Source organism: Podarcis cretensis (genome assembly GCF_951804945.1).
Source record: "Podarcis cretensis genome assembly, chromosome: 13".
Taxonomy (NCBI): Eukaryota; Metazoa; Chordata; class Lepidosauria; order Squamata; family Lacertidae; genus Podarcis; species Podarcis cretensis.
In genome coordinates this window covers 36,212,375-36,226,215 of record NC_137182.1, presented here as the reverse complement: position 1 = coordinate 36,226,215, position 13,841 = coordinate 36,212,375, and the positions used below count along the sequence as shown (strand labels likewise).

The following is a 13,841-nucleotide window of genomic DNA, read 5'->3' as shown; positions in this document are numbered from 1 at the left end:
GCAAAGGAGACTTTGAAAACACCAGTATAAACTGCAGTGGAACCTTGGTTTTCAAACTTCTCTGTTGACAAACGTTTCGGAACTCGAATGCTGAAAGTAACTGCTTCAGTTTTCGAACACTTTTCAGAAATCAGACATACCACATGGCTTCCGTTTTGAGTTTCCCTATTGTATTGATGCTTCCGTATTGAGTTTTTGGTTTTTCAATATTTTGGAACTCAAATGGTCTTCTGGAACGGATTGCATTCGAAAACTGAGGTTCCACTGTAAAAAGAAACAAAACACACCCAACTTCTACATGCCCGTCTGGGCTGGCTTGCTTAAAAGCAGAAATGTTTTGATCTGGCACTTGGGGGTTGCAGTTCAACTGAACTTTTGTCTCTCAGGTGCACATTGCGCTCCCATCCTTTCTGGAGAAACGAAAGTAAGCACGGCGGCCCCAAAATGCCCAGCTTCTCGTGTTTGCTGCTCTCCTTGCAGGGTGCATGTAAGTCGCATCCCCTCACCCGGAGGACCCTTGCCACTTGGGGGGGCTCCTGGGGGCTAGGGCAATGGAGGAGGAGGGAGGGAGGGAGGGAGGGAGGGAGGGAGGGAGGGAGGGAGAGGCGGCTTCGCAAAGACCAGCAGGAGCCGGGAAGTGGGCGGCCAGGCGGCCTAGTCCAAAAGGCCTAGGAGAGGTTTCCTGTCTGAAACCTGGAGAGCTTCTGCCAGTCAGTGTAGAGAGTACTGGCCTAGGTGGAGTGATGGTCTGATTCAGTATAAGGCAAAGCAGACCAGAGCAATACATTGGGTACCAGCTTGGCTCAGGAGTTGCCTGAAGGAGGCGTACAAGGCGCCACCCAACTGCCTAAGGGACTCCACTCCAGATTTGTGTAGGGTTTACTCCTTAGCCTCTGCTGAAGATGTCCCACAAGGAAGTTTTTTCCTTCTCCTAGATGGGCCACCTTCCCAGATTGACAAGCCCCATCTGCCCCTCATTTCCCTCTATAGCTGGAACTTGTCTTCACACGCACGGGAAATCTCTTAACTCACTGAGGGTTTGAGACACGTTAGCTGTCCTCACGTCATTTAGCCGGCCAGTCGAACCTTTCCCGGGATGTGGCCGCTATCGCCTGCTGACAGCTTCTTGGCTCTTTTTATGTGAATTGCCCTGAGACCGCGGGGTATAGGGTGGTATAATGATGATGATGATGATGATGATGGTGATAATGATGATGATAATAGCCACAGATGAGAGCTGAGTGCAGACTGAGGACCAAAGTTGTACAAGCCACCCCAGAAAGAGCTTGACGTGTCCCACACCAGAAGTACTCCCCCTCTCCTTGCGCCCACAGTGGATGGTTACTTTTTTGAGAAGTCAAAAGCGCATCCTGCATTCAGATTTAAACTAGTCCTCAAACTCCTCTAACCAGCCTGGTTTTGTTTTGTTTTTTAACCAAAGGGCTTCAGGAATCCCTTTTTTGCATAACTACGATCTGCAGGAATCTTAAAAGTTAAAACTGGCTTATGATGGCTTTAGCCTGTGATGGAGCTCCAGTCTAATTACAGTCTAACAGTATTTCTTTGTCCTTTTCAGGGGCAGCCGTGATAATCCAAGTACCTTCATCCCCCGTCCAGGCAGGGCCACACTCTAATGCATTCCTGCCTTGCCACTTCTCCTTAGACCCTCACAGGCCCATAAACATTGATTTCCTGATTGTGAGATGGTCGCTGAGAGGAAAAAACGTTGCAAAGTTTGATACCAGCATTACAGTGTTTAGACCGAGGGGAGCAGTGCTTGATGCGACGCGGCTGCCAGAGGGCAACGCCACCCTCTACCTCTCGGACGTAAGGGACGAGGATGCTGGGGACTATACGTGTTTTGTTCTCCATACTCCTGACAGTGCTGAAGGGAAGGTGGCATTGAAAATGGAAGGTAAGGGAGGCAAGGCGGCGGGTGGAAAACCATTTTTAAAGCACTAAACATATTTCATATTAAAGACCTTGATGTACAATACCATTTTAAAGCGCATCCTTTGAAGCGCTGCACGTTAACTCCAGGCTAAACATACCTGACAGGGCCCTAGTTTTATTCATGTATCTGCCTCATTGTGATATTAAGCAGCTGGGCTGTGTCTATTTCTACAAGAGAATAAAATGTGCGGTTGCTCAACGCCGCTCTGCACCCTTGCCTTGGCTCCCTATGGTCTATTGCTTGAAGCACTTTTCTCCCAGCCCAGCTCTGATAATCAGATTTGAACCATGCTGGAGAGAAAACTACATAAGGCAATGGAATAGAGAGGTGTAGCGAGGAACACCTCTATGTTCACTTTTCTGTAAGACAGACCCCACACACTGCACCAGAACAGGGCAGCTAAACTAGGATGCTAAAGCTAAGACCTGCCACTTCCACATCTGTCATTGGAATAAACCTACCTGTGGAAATCATCTCTCCTTTCTCTGGGTACCACAACCAACTTCACCATGACACATGATGACCAGCAAGAGATCCTTTTCAGTGGTGGCTCCCTGCCTTTGTCATGCTCCAGGGCAGCCTGCCTAGCTCCCACATCAAAATATTTTAGGCTCCATGCAATACTACCTTGCCTTCTCTGGCTTTAGAAATGGTTATTTGCTGAATGCTTACAGCATGGTCCTAAAAGTCCAACTGAGTTAACTGAAGCTTACTCCCAGGTAAGTGGGTATCGGAATTGCAATTCGTACAGTTCCGTTTCTTGAACTGCTGCAACTGTGGTTTAATGGTTTTTATTTTGTATGGTGTAAATATTGTATTTTTATCTTTTATGTGAATTTGATTTCTGGTCCAAAATGGTTGCTGATGATGGGGGACAGAAATATTTAAATAAATAAATACCTATAATTTGGGTCTCAGTTTTGGGGAGCATAGCCATGGTGCTCCCTCGGAAAGAATTTGCCTATATGAAGCACATAACACTGGTTCTCTCTCAGCTGTGTTGGCTGCCATTATACTTCCCAGCATTTTTCAAGATGCATATCTTGATATCCTAAATTGGTTAGGGCCGTGTATTACAGGGAAAACCAGCTCGCATTCAAGCCTACTCCTCTGGAGATGAGGTTTTGGGGAGAGCTGCAGTTTCATGTTCCATCATTAAGAGATGTTCATTGCAAGGAAACAGAGCAGGGCCTCCTTTGTGGTGGTGCTACAGAACTGAGATGTGACCTCTCAAGAGAGACTTGACAAAAGCACGCTTTTACAAATATCATCATCATTTATTTATTTATACCCCACCCATCTAGGTGGGTTTCCCCAGCCACTCTGGGCAGCTCCCAACAGAACATTAAAAACACAATAAAATATCAAACATTAAAAACTTCCCTAAGCAGGGTTGCCTTAAGGTGTCTTCTAAAAGTCAGATAGTTGTTTGTTTCCTTGACATCTGATAGGAGGGTGTTCCACAGGACAGATGCCACTGCTGAGAAGGCCCTCTGCCTGGTTCCCTGTAACCCCAGGGAGGAAACCAGAAGGCCCTCAGCGCTGGACATCAGAGTCTGGGCTGAATGATGGGGGTGGAGACGCTCCTTCAGGTACACTGGGCCATTTAGGGCTTTAAGGGGCAGCACTAACGCTTTGAAGTGTGTTCAGAAATGTACTGGGAGCCAATGTAGGTCTTTCAGGACTGGAGTTATATGGTCTCGGTAGCCATCCCCAGTCACCAGTGTTGCTGCCGCATTCTGGATTAGCTGTAGTTTCCAGGTTACCTTCAAGGTAGCCCCACATAGAGTGCATTGCAGTAGTCCAAGCGGGACAGTTTGCCCAGACCTTGAGGGATAGCATAGTGGAGATACAGGACTGCAGCTCTTACTGTATTTGGGGGCAAGGCAGGGAGGACTTGGGACTAAGAGTATAGTGTGTAATGAGTTCATGGGCAAGGTGAGATTTGATCTGCAGATTCCAATGCGTGCTTCAACCATGACTTCTACGCCAACTTCCTTGTACTGAGAGCTGCCTTTTATTGCAGAAGCGAAGAGGGAAGTCACATTCATGCCATACATTTAAAGCACACATAACTCGTATGACTTCCGGTGAAGAATCCTGGGAACTGCAGCTTGCTGCTCACATATCTAGTTCCCAGCACCCTTTAAGCTGCCCAAGGAGATGCTCTCCTAACTCTCCTCTCTCCCTCCAGCTCCCCCACGCCTAACACTCGGCCCCACAGAAGTGCCGCTGGGAAAACCAATCAATTTGACATGTACAGCATCTGACTTTTACCCTGACGGTGTATCTGTGAAGTGGCTGCGAGGCAGTGAGACTGTGAAAGTTGACTCGCCCCCTGCCAAGCGTGGGCCCAATTACCTCTTCTATGCAGAGAGTGTCCTGGAGTTCACACCACAAATCTCTGACATTGGTGTCACCTTCTCGTGCCTCATCCAACACCGAGCAGCGAAAGACCCAATCCGTCAAGATATTGAGCTGAAGGTGGTAGGTAAGTGGGAGCCTTTCCTGTGCAACCTGGAGTTCTGAAATGCCCATGCTAAGCACAGTTCCACCTTAGTGAGACCCAGTTCTGACTCGCACTCTCTACCCTGTTCTGCCTCTGCTTATTTTCCTCCTCAAAACTCTGTATCCCTTTGCCTGTAGTGAGGTCCGTCTGGCACATCCATTGACCTCTTTTCCCCCCAGGCTGTGATGGACTAGAATGGCATTTTTCACACACACCTGCCCTTTAAAGGGAACATAGGTCTGACTAAAATATGCAATTAAAGGGCTGCATTTCAGTAATCATAAAAAAGCACAAAAGATGAGAGGATGGCAATTCCAGACTAAGCACTTGGCATGGAAGCAACACAGCATTCTGCCTCCAAAGACCACCAGTCGGAAGCCTCTAGTGGTCACAAACAGGGCACAATAAATTCCTTCTTCACCCCATTCTTCTCTTGAGGTCAAGCCACATGTCAGGCCATTACTGGATATCTTGGAGCTTGTTTCCCTTAAGTCAAAACTGCTGTGGAGTGCAACTCTTAATTCGACTGCAGGGAAATGATGGCACCGGAGGGGAGAATTAACCTTTTCCCTGAGTGCCTTCTCAAGGCAAACTGTAGCTCTGCAATAGTTACTCTTGTTGGTCTCAGGATATAGTTGGAATCAGACCCTTTGTCCATCTAGCGCAGAATTTTCCTGGCAGCAGCTGCATGCAAGGCAGATGCTCTGGTGCTGAGCTGCTCTTGTGTAATGAATTCACACAACTCTGGTCTTTAGATACTGTTAGGTGGGTTGCCTTTATAATCTGCAGTGTCTCCCTCTATTGGCCATCACCAGACTTGCAGGACCTCAAATCACTTTCTTCTCTTTGCAGCTCGCCCAGAACTTCATATGCTCACCAGGCCACCAGGAAAGAGGTTCTTGGTAGCGGAGTGCCTAGCGTGTGGGTTTTACCCACAAAATGTTACAGTGCAGTGGCTGCAAAATGGGGAGCCGATACAAGGGAGAATATATGAGTCGGAACTTGAACAAAATCCTAACGGGACGTTCTCAACCGGAAGCGTCTTCTTCCCAAAGCAGGGCCATTTTGCAGCCAGTTTTACCTGCCAGGTACATCATGAAGCACTGGAGGCACCACTGGAGGAGACGATCCCCTGGAAGCCAGAAGGTGAGGCTGATGGAATTACCCACCCCTCACCCCCAGAATGTAGTACCAAATCACATTGGCCAAAACTGAAACCTGCATCTCCCATTGACTCTCCTCCATCTCCAGGATACTTTGGATCACCGATGACTTGGCTTCTAGGATCTCTGGGACACCTTGTGGGACTTGGCATGGGAATTGGAGCGACGTTGATGTACCAAAGACGCAGAGGTGAGTTGGGGCTGCTGGGAAGAAAGGGCAGCTGTGGCAGAAAGGGCAGCAGAGTCCGTGGGGAGGCAAGGCTGCAGTGCTGGGGCATGGGACTGCAGATTGCGGTTTGGAGACACCTGATTATTGCATTCTCTCTCTCTCTCTCCCTCTCTCTCTCTCCCTCTCTCTTAGCAGCCAAGTATAAGCAAGCTGAACCGAATGACGAAACCCTCCTGAAGAAGAAGTCGAAAGTCAAGAGGGAAAATCCAGATGAAGTTTTTGTTATTTAAGAGTACACGGAATTAAATTTTGGCACACGGTTGTTCCAGGCAATGAAATATTGTTCCATTTCATTATGTATTTCCTAGAAAATGCATTTCCAGTATGATAATTGCAGGAGGCTTCATTTTAAAGTCAAGGCGATTTAAATCATTTAAATTCAACCTTCCATTTTGAAATTATATACATATAGTAGAGCTCTGCACTCTTCAGGAATTCAAAGAAACCAAGGGATATTGAGGCTTTTAAGATGGATATTATAATTTGTTAGTTTCAGGGCTGTGCCTCTGCCAACTCAGGGCCCCAAACGAGCCCAAGGAACACCTGATCCAGCCTGATCTTCATACTGATGACCAGTTGTGTTGTGACATAAGAAAGAGTGCCTAGCTTGAGGGTTGGGCTACTGTTTAATTAAGGTTAATAAACCCTTCATGTCAGGAAGGAGGTTGGGGAACAAGAAGTAGCATCTCCTTGCCTCCCCGCTCTGACTGCAGCATCGAGAGCAAGAGGGTTCAATCCTGCCTGGTGCTGCTTTACCAACTCATCCCCTAGTCTGCCTCTCCTCTTTCCCCATCATTTCCCTCCCCGTTCCAGTTTGTGTATAATATGATTTCATTTCTCCTTTAGTTTTTCACCTTATACGCTGCATTATCTGGATGGCTATACTTTAGCTTCACCTGTTCCAAGTTATGTTTCTTGTTTTTTTTTGTGTTCTAAATTCTGTATGGAAAAACAGATTTCAATAAAGTGTTTAAAAAACAAATAAATCCCAAATTTGTAGTAATTATGATGTAGGAGAAAATAATTGACAGCACCAGTGCCTGACGTTGGGCAAAGGATTCTTGCAATGCAGTGTATTGGACTAGACGGCTCTCAGAGTCCTTTCCAACTCTCAATTCCACAATTCTATGAAATCATCTGTCCTTGAAACAGCATTAAATTATGCCCAGGGGCTCAATGCTGCTTTGGGGAACTGCGCACTATCCCAATGCCCACATGCACCACAATTTGTGGGTGCCCGGCCTCTTCAAGGGGAATTTGTGGGTGCTGGGGCACCCAGGGCCCCAGGGAGTTGGCACCTAGGGGCTCCCAAATAAGCTTTGGGCCGCTACAAATCATTCTAAACAGAGAAGGAGATCTGTGACTGCCAGCTGCTTATGGCAAACTCTGCCTCTAGTTTGTGACCTGCTCTGCCTCTGCCCTGCCATTTTGTGACTGTTAGGCCTCAATAATCCTCAAGGCCGGAAGCAGAAAGTTTTGAGAACACGGCGCATGATGGGCCACTTAAAAACTAAGGTGACGTTCTCCCCTCGACAACCACTTTTTAAAAGCAGTTGTATACACATGCTATTGAGGCATCTAATCATAAGCCTGCATTTTTATTGAGGCTTGATCAGGGCCTGTATTTTAAAATGAGCTTAAAGATTTTCAAATGTTTCATGCCAGGCAGAAGAGCAGCTGCCTAAGAACCTTGGCAAAATGTTTTTCCTCCTAGACAAGGGGGCCCCCTGATTTAAGGCAGAAAACAATTCTCAAAGTCGTAAAAAGGGAATTACAGGCTGAGAGCCAAGGTTACACTGACCCTACAAATTAAGGGTGGATAAATAGTAAAATGAGCCATATCTTCTTCCTAAGGTTAAAAAGGTCAAGAGCAATGAAAAAGCAACTGGTCTGGCTGGCAGAAAGGGAGCATTTTTGGGAAGTCTTTTCTAAAGCTGTTTCTTTCTTAAACTAAGATCCTTTTAAGATTTCTTTTCCTTTTAAAAGGTTATTTATGTATTAAATATATTAGCTTAAATATAATTATGCAAAGGATTTAAGAAATGCTAGATTCTTATTTCATATAGTTGGAAGAGATCACAGGGGCCATCAGCCACCAGCCCCCCTTGTCAGACAGGAGACGCCATCGAGCACTCCTGATATATGGTTGTCAGGCCTTTTGTTTAGAAACCTTCAAATGAAGGAGATCTCTCAATGTTGATGTGAACTCAAAATCCTTGACATATGTTTAAGATAAAAATTTAAGATTAAACCATCTGTTTTGGAGGGCAAGGAGGGCAAGAGGTGAGCTGGTAATTAAGATTTCTTGTTGAGACACATGTAAGATATATTACTACTTATTTGTCATTTATAGATAGAAGAATATATAGCTTTTTGATTCCCATAAAAGGACAGAAGGAAATGGGTGTATCTTTTGTGATTGGTTCTAGCAAACAGCCAATAGGAATTTCAACCAGGCTGATTGGACAGAGGCAGCCACAGGAGGAGCAAGGGAACTGGATTAAGGAAATATAAGTGCTGGCCAGAATGGCAGGAGGCCAGGCCAGAGCTTGGTAACCATATACCACTGTGCCTCATATTTATTTGTCTGACAAATAAATTATTATTTTAATTTCTCTATTGCTGCGTTGAATATTTCATTCCAGCTAAGCGTTAACCACAAGCAGGGTGCTACACTATTTTAAATTATATAACAACATTCATATATACCACTTGGTTTTTAGAAAACCTCTAAACGGCTCACAAAAATATCAAACAGAACATCATGTAGAACATTATTTTAAAATATTCAAAGGAGACTTTGAAAACACCAGTATAAACTGCAGTGGAACCTTGGTTTTCAAACTTCTCCGTTGACAAACGTTTTGGAACTCGAATGCTGGAAGTAACTGCTTCAGTTTTCGAACACTTTTCAGAAGTCAAACATACCACATGGCTTCCGTTTTGAGTTTCCCTATTGTATTGATGCTTCCATATTGAGTTTTCGGTTTTTGAATATTTTGGAACTCAAACGGTCTTCTGGAACGGATTGCGTTCGAAAACCGAGCTTTTTGTTAAAAGAAACGAAACACACCCAACTTCTACACGCCCGTCTGGCTGGCTTGCTTAAAAGCAGAATGTTTTGATCTGACACCCGGGAGTCACAGTTCAACTGAACTTTTGTCTCTCAGGTGCACATTGCGCTCCCATCCTTTCTGGAGAAACGAAAGTAAGCACGGCGGCCTCAAAATGCCCAGCTTCTCGTGTTTGCTGCTCTCCTTGCAGGGTGCATGTAAGTCGCATCCCCTCACCCGGAGGACCCTTGCCACTTGGGGGGGCTCCTGGGGGCTAGGGCAATGGAGGAGGAGGGAGGGAGGGAGGGAGGGAGAGGCAGCTTCGCAAAGACCAGCAGGAGCTGGGAAGTGGGCGGCCAGGCGGCCTAGTCCAAAAGGACTAGGAGAGGTTTCCTGTCTGAAACCTGGAGAGCCTCTGCCAGTCAGTGTAGAGAGTACTGGCCTAGGTGGACTGATGGTCTGATTCAGTATAAGGCAAAGCAGACCAGAGCAATACATTGGGTACCAGCTTGGCTCAGGAGTTGCCTGAAGGAGGCGTACAAGGCACCACCAAACTGTCTAAGGGACTCCACTCCAGATTTGTGTAGGGTTTACTCCTTAGCCTCTGCTGAAGATGTCCCACAAGGGAGTTTTTTCCCTTCTCCTAGATGGGCCACCTTCCCAGATTGACGAGCCCCATCTGCCCCTCACTTCCCTCTATAGCTGGAACTTGTCTTCACACGCAGGGGAAATCTCTTAACTCACTGAAGGTTTGAGACACGTTAGCTGTCCTCACGTCATTTAGCCGGCCAGTCGAAGCCTTTCCCAGGATGTGGCCGCTATCGCCTGCTGACAGCTTCTTGGCTCTTTTTATGTGAATTGCCCTGAGGCCTCTGGGTATAGGCCGGAATAATAATAATAACAATAACAATAATAATAATAATAACAACAACGATAATAACAATAACAATAATAATAGCCACAGGTGAGAGCTGAGTGACAACTGAGGACCAAAGTTGTACAAGCCACCCCAGAAAGAGCTTGACGTGTCCCACATCAGAAGTATTCCCCCTCTCCTTGCGCCCACAGTGGATGGTTACTTTTTTTGAGAAGTCAAAGGCGCATTCCACATTCAGATTTAAACTAGTCCTCAAACTCCAGCCTCGTTTTTAACCAAAGGGCTTCAGGAATCCCTTTTTTGCATAACTACAGTTTGCAGGAATCTTAAAAGTTAAAACTGGCTTATGATGGCTTTAGCCTGCGATGGAGCTCCAGTCTAATTACAGTCTAACTGTATCTCTTTGTCCTTTTCAGGGGCAGCCGTGATAATCCAAGTCCCTTCATCCCCCGTCCAGGCAGGGCCACACTCTAATGCATTCCTGCCTTGCCACTTCTCCTTAGACCCTCACAGGCCCATAAACGTTGATTTCCTGATTGTGAGATGGTCGCTGAGAGGAAAAAACGTTGCAAAGTTCGATACCAGCATTACAGTGTTTAGACCGAGGGGAGCAGTGCTTGATGCGACGCGGCTGCCAGAGGGCAACGCCACCCTCTACCTCTTGGACGTAAGGGACGAGGATGCTGGGGAGTATACGTGTTTTGTTCTCCATACTCCTGACAGTGCTGAAGGAAAGGTGGCATTGAAAATGGAAGGTAAGGGAGGCAAGGCGGCGGGTGGAAAAGCTTTTTTAAAGCACCAAACATATTTCATATTAAAGTCCTTGATGTAAAATACCATTATAGAGCGCATCCTTTGAAGCGCTTCACGTTAACTCCAGGCTAAACATACCTGACAGGGCCCTAGTTTTATTCATGTATCTGCCTCATTGTGATATTAAGCAGCTGGGCTGTGTCTATTTCTACAAGAGAATAAAATGTGTGGTTGCTCAACCCTTGCCTTGGCTCCCTATGGTCTATTGCTTGAAGCACTTTTCTCCCAGCCCAGCTCTGATAATCAGATTTGAACCATGCTGGAGAGAAAACTACATAAGGCAATGGAATAGAGGTGTAGCGGGGAACACCTCTATGTTCACTTTTCTGTAAGACAGACCCCACACACTGCACCAGAACAGGGCAGCTAAACTAGGATGCTAAAGTTAAGACCTGCCACTTCCACATCTGTCATTGGAATAAACCTACCTGTGGAAATCATCTCTCCTTTCTCTGGGTACTATAACCAACTTCACCATGACACATGATGACCAGCAAGAGATCCTTTTCAGTGGTGGCTCCCTGCCTTTGTCATGCTCCAGGGCAGCCTGCCTAGCTCCCACATCAAAATATTTTAGGCTCCATGCAATACTACCTTGCCTTCTCTGGCTTTAGAAATGGTTATTCGCTGAATGCTTACAGTGTGGCCCTAATATTCCAGCTGAGTTAACTGAAGCTTACTCCCAGGTAAGTGGGTATAAGAATTGCAATTCGTACACTTCCGTTTCTTGAACTGCTGCAACTGTGGTTTAATGGTTTTTATTTTGTATGGTGTAAATATTGTATTTTTATCTTTTATGTGAATTAGATTTCTGGCCCATAATACAAAATGGCTGCTGTTGGTGTGGGACAGAAATTTTTAAATAAATAAATACTTATAATTTGGGTCTCAGTTTTGCGGAGCATAGCCACAGTGCTCCCTCGGAAAGAATTTGCCTATATGAAGCACATAACACTGGTTCTCTCTCAGCTGTGTTGGCTGCCATTATACTTCCCAGCATGTTTCAAGATACATATCTTGATATCATAAATTGGTTAGGGCCGTGTATTACAGGGAAAACCAGCTCGCATTCAAGCCTACTCCTCTGGAGATGAGGTTTTGGGGAGAGCTGCAGTTTCATGTTCCATCATTAAGAGATGTTCATTGTAATGAAACAGAGCAGGGCCTCCTTTGTGGTGGTGCTACAGAACTGAGATGTGACCTCTCAAGAGAGGCTTGACAAAAGCACGCTTTGACAAATATCATCATCATTTATTTATTTATACCCCACCCATCTAGGTGGGTTTCCCCAGCCACTCTGGGCAGCTCCCAACAGAATATTAAAAACACAATAAAATATCAAACATTAAAAACTTCCCTAAGCAGGGTTGCCTTAAGGTGTCTTCTAAAAGTCAGATAGTTGTTTGTTTCCTTGACATCTGATAGAAGGACAGATGCCACTGCTGAGAAGGCCCTCTGCCTGGTTCCCTGTAACCCCACTTATTGCAGGGAGGGAACCACCAGAAGGCCCTCAGCGCTGGACCTCAGAGTCTGGGCTGAATGATGGGGGTGGAGATGTTCCTTCAGGTACACTGGGCCAAGGCCGTTTAGGGCTTTAAAGGGCAGCACCAACACTTTGAAGTGTGCTCTGAAATGTACTGGAGGCAATGTAGGTCTTTCAGGACTGGAGTTATATGGTCTCGGTAGCCATCCCCAGTAACCAGTGCAGCTGCCGCATTCTGGATTAGCTGTAGTTTCCAGGTCACCTTCAAAGTAGCCCCACATAGAGCGCATTGCCGTAGTCCAAGCGGGACAGTCTCCCAGACCTTGAGGGATGGCATAGTGGAGATACAGGACAGCAGCTCTTACTGTATGTGGGAGCGGGCCAGGCAGGACTTGGGGCTATGAGGATAGTGAGTAACTTAAAGGCCACCTAATGAGTTCATGGGCAAGGTGAGATTAGATCTGGAGATTCCTAGCACATGTTTTCAACCATGACTTCTACGCCAACTTCCTTGTACTGAGAGCTGCCTTTTATTGCAGAAGCGAAGAGGGAAGTCACATTCATGCCATACATTTAAAGCACACATAACTCGTATGACTTCCGGTGAAGAATCCTGGGAACTGCAGCTTGCTGCTCACATATCTAGTTCCCAGCACCCTTTAAGCTGCCCAAGGAGATGCTCTCCTAACTCTCCTCTCTCCCTCCAGCTCCCCCACGCCTAACACTTGGCCCCACAGGTGTGCCGCTGGGAAAACCAAGCACTTTGACATGTACAGCATCCGACTTTTACCCTGACGGTGTCTCTGTGAAGTGGCTGCGAGGCAGTGAGACTCGGAAAGTTGACTCACCCCTTGCCAAGCATGGGCCCAATTACCTCTTCTATGCACAAAGTGTCCTGGAGTTCACACCACAAATCTCCGACGCTGGAGTTACCTTCTCATGCCACATCCAACACCGAGCAGCGAAAGACCCAATCCGTCAAGACATTGAGCTGAAGGTGGTAGGTAAGTGGAAGCCTTTCCTCTGCAACCTGGAGTTCTGAAATGCCCATGCTAAGCACAGTTCCCCCTTAGTGAGACCCAGTTCTGACTCGCACTCTGTACCCTCTTCTGCCTCTGCTTATTTTCCTCCTCAAAGCTCTCCATCCCTTTGCTCTAAACAGTAGTGTCTGCTCCATGATAAATAATCCTGCAAGAACTTATCTGCTGAGGTGGATGAAAGCCCACCCAGTTGAATTTGCTTCCACACTAGGGCCCCTCACGATTGCTAAGGCACCACTTTCCTGCAAATCAGCTGGAAATCACATTAAAATGGTGGCTTCACACACTACTTAACATGGTGCTATAATTAGCAAAAAGGCGTAATGTACCCCATTTTCAGAGATGGGGAGCCTGTGACCCTCCAGATGTGGATGGGCTCCTGCTCCCGTCAGACCTGGGCAGAGAAGCCAATGGTCAAAATGATGGGAGTTGTAGTCAAAGGACACTGGAGAGCCACACTTTCCCCGTCCTTGCCTCACAGGACCTGTAGTGAGGTCCATCTGGCGCCTCCATTGACCTCTTTCCCCCCAGGCTGTGATAAACTAGAATGGCATTTTTACTCCCTTTAAAGGGAGCGCATTGTTGTTGTTGTTTAGTCGTTTAGTCGTGTCCAACTCTTCGTGACCCCGTGGACCAGAGCACGCCAGGCACTTCTGTCTTCCACTGTCTCCCGCAGTTTGGTCAGACTCATGTTTGTAGCTTCGAGAACACTGTCCAACC

The 13,841-nt window shown here is 46.5% G+C and overlaps 1 gene segment (V, D, J or C); it reads left to right on the top strand.

The window, feature by feature from the left end:
* The first annotated feature begins 365 nt into the window (after positions 1–365).
* LOC307201921 (CD276 antigen homolog) lies at positions 366–6,807 on the top strand. The segment is given in 6 exons: positions 366–487; positions 1,577–1,915; positions 4,149–4,445; positions 5,316–5,609; positions 5,748–5,816; positions 5,988–6,807.
* The last annotated feature ends 7,034 nt before the right edge of the window (positions 6,808–13,841 follow it).